The 2,829-nt window shown below is 49.3% G+C and overlaps 1 pseudogene; it reads right to left on the bottom strand.

Annotated features, from left to right (window-relative positions):
* Window positions 1–98: 98 nt before the first annotated feature.
* Window positions 99–2,628, bottom strand: LOC108446022 (annotated as a pseudogene).
* Between the last annotated feature and the right edge of the window lie 201 nt (window positions 2,629–2,829).

Genomic DNA, 2,829 nt, shown 5'->3' on the forward strand with positions numbered 1-2,829 from the left:
TGCACAAACGCGTCACGGATAGTCCATACAGTTTTTATTGCTGTGTGAGGTAAAAATAGCCACTCCAGCACATGCAATGGATCACTGTCATCAGGAAATCACTGAAACATGGCAGCCAAGGGTTGAAACTTGCTAGCCACTATAGCAAGAGAAACAGGTTCATCAGGGTCCCATCTCCAGCCCTGATGACTTTCCAGAGCCTGAGCACAATGATCTCGGGCTTTTTTAGCCTCAGGAATCAACTGTCGGGGAGAATTGAGATTAGGATCACCCCTGAGTAAAGCAAACAGGGGGTGCAAAAGCTCTGTGGATAAATCTAGAATGGGACGTAACCAGTTCAAGGAACCTAACAATTTCTGCAAATCATTCAAGGTCAGGTTATCCTCAACAGAAAGATTTACAGGCTGAGGGCAGATAGTCTGCTGAGTAATTTTCCACCCTAGATAATGCCACGGGGCCTGCTGCTGCCCTTTCTCAGGTGCAACGACCAAGCCAGCTGCTCGAACTGCCTGAACGACAGCCACCTGTATGGAACACAAAACAGAATGATCTTTAGCTGCAAGGAAAATATCGTCCATGTAGTGGTACACGGTCGCTTCAGGAAATTGGCGGCAGACAGGTTGCAGAGTAAGGTCCACCATTCTCTGGCATATAGTTTGGCTGTTGCAACATGCCTTGTGGCAAAACTGTCCAGTGATACTTTTTCATTGGCTCTGCATGGTTCAGGGTGGGCACTGAAAAGGCAAAACGAGGTCCATCATCAGGGTGCAAGGGAATGGTAAAAGCAGTCATTCAAGTCTATGACAGTGAGGGGCCAATCGAGAGGTATCATCACAGGGGGGGGAAGTCCAGGTTGCAAGGCACCCATGGGTTCAATGACCGCATTTACCGCATGCAAGTCATGCAACAGTCACCATTTACCACTTTTCTTGGGAATGCAAAATACAGGAGTGTTCCAAGGGCTAGAGGATGGCTGTATGTGTCAGAGAGACAGCTGTTCATTTACAAGCTGGTGTAGGTTCTGTAGCCATTCCTGACATAGGGGCCATTGAGAGACCCAGATAGGGTCATCAGTCCTCCACGTGAGCTTACATATGTTCAGTACTTTTGTTTGGAACGGCTGTTCAGTGGCCCCTATGAAAAAGGGTTTGATGACAGTCAGTGTTTATGCTCACAGTAGTTCCAAACTGTCCCAGGACATCACGTCTCCACAATGTACATGGTACTGGAGCAATGAATGGTGCAATGTAGGCAATCTGCCCATCGGGGCCATGAACAAGGCGAAGGTGGGCACTTTGGCGAGGGCGTTGAAGCCCTCCTGCCCCAGCCAGAGTCGAGGCCGGGTCAGCCAATCACTAGGCCAGTCACTGGCTCTGATAATGGAAACATCAGCCCCGGTATCAACAAGTCCTTTGAATTCCTTACCATCAATCGTGCAGACCATGGTTGGCTGAGCTGCTGTGATAGCACTTGCCCAAAAAATTTGAGGCTGGCCAGTGCTTCCTAAGCCTGCAGTACCAAGCTTACCTTTTCCACTCGGGGTCATGCTGCAGAATGGAACAAGCTGTGCGAGTCACTGGCCCATGGGTATAAAGCAAAGTGGCACGGGTGTCCAGAGCATAATCTGTATTTCACCTTCATAGTCAATGACACCAGGTAGCACAAAGAGTCCTAGCTTAGTGGTAGAAGAATGTCCGATTAGTAAAGCATGCATATTATTGCCAATAGGTCCCCATAGCCCTGTAGGGACTAAATGAATTGAGGTGGTCTCCAGAGTTATTGGCTGGCTGGCGACCAGGTCCAGTCCGGCACTTCCAGAGGTTGCTGGGACGAGCTGGCTTGCCAGAGGCCGTGCTTCGCATTTGTTTGTTTCTGCAGGGCGCACGAGTTCGCCCCCGTGGGTGGTCTCCTGAGACCCCAGGTTTACGGTCCACAACACAGCATGAGCGGCAATCTTTTGCCCAATGCAACCCCTTTTTGCACAGGGGACACTTAGTGGTAGGAGCATTAGTGGAAGGAGATTGACCTCTTGGTTGCTGCAGAGGGCAATTGTTCCTTAGGTGATCAAGGGACCCGCAACAATGGCAATGATTGCCATGTGCTTTCTGTAACCAAGCTGCGTAAGCTGCAGTGGGGGGGTTAGTGCTATGGGATGGAATAGTTACATTTCGGCAAGCTTTAAGCATCTCCACTATATCACAAGTGCGGCAATTACGAAAAAATAAGAGGGCTTTTTTACGGTCAGAATTCGCATTCTCATACCCAAGTTGCCGTAACACGTTTTGTTGTGTGTCCTCATCATCTACCTGTCGGGACAGCGCCACCTTGAGTCTGTCCATGAAAACCGTGTAAGGCTCACTTGGCCCCTGCTCAACTTTGGTATAAGAAATGTTAGTAGCTTTGTCTGTCATTGGAACCTGGTGCAGCACTGCAATGGAAAGACAGGCAATGAGGTCATAAATATCACGTGGATAGTCTGTCTGGGCTCTGGCGTTTTCAAACACCTTCACCCGTTAACTGAACCACAAGGACAGGGGGATCCCTCCGCTGTAGACGCCCTGCCTGAGACAGGCAAGATGAACGGTAGTCTGAGTACCACACAAGATACTGGGTCATCATCAGGACCATCTTCATCATATTTTTCCAGTCAGCAGGAGTGAGAATATAGGCAGAACTTAATGTCTGTAGATATGTAATCAGTTGCTCAGAAGTCACACCCGCATCTTGTGCCAGCCTGCGCAACTCCTGCAGGACAGAGTACTCTATAGGATGGAGGCCTGGCCTGCTCGTAAACAACTGGATACGCAGTTAGATATGGGGGGACCTGGT

Source organism: Corvus brachyrhynchos, unplaced genomic scaffold, assembly GCF_000691975.1.
Source record: "Corvus brachyrhynchos isolate BGI_N302 unplaced genomic scaffold, ASM69197v1 scaffold824, whole genome shotgun sequence".
Lineage (NCBI taxonomy): Eukaryota > Metazoa > Chordata > Aves > Passeriformes > Corvidae > Corvus > Corvus brachyrhynchos.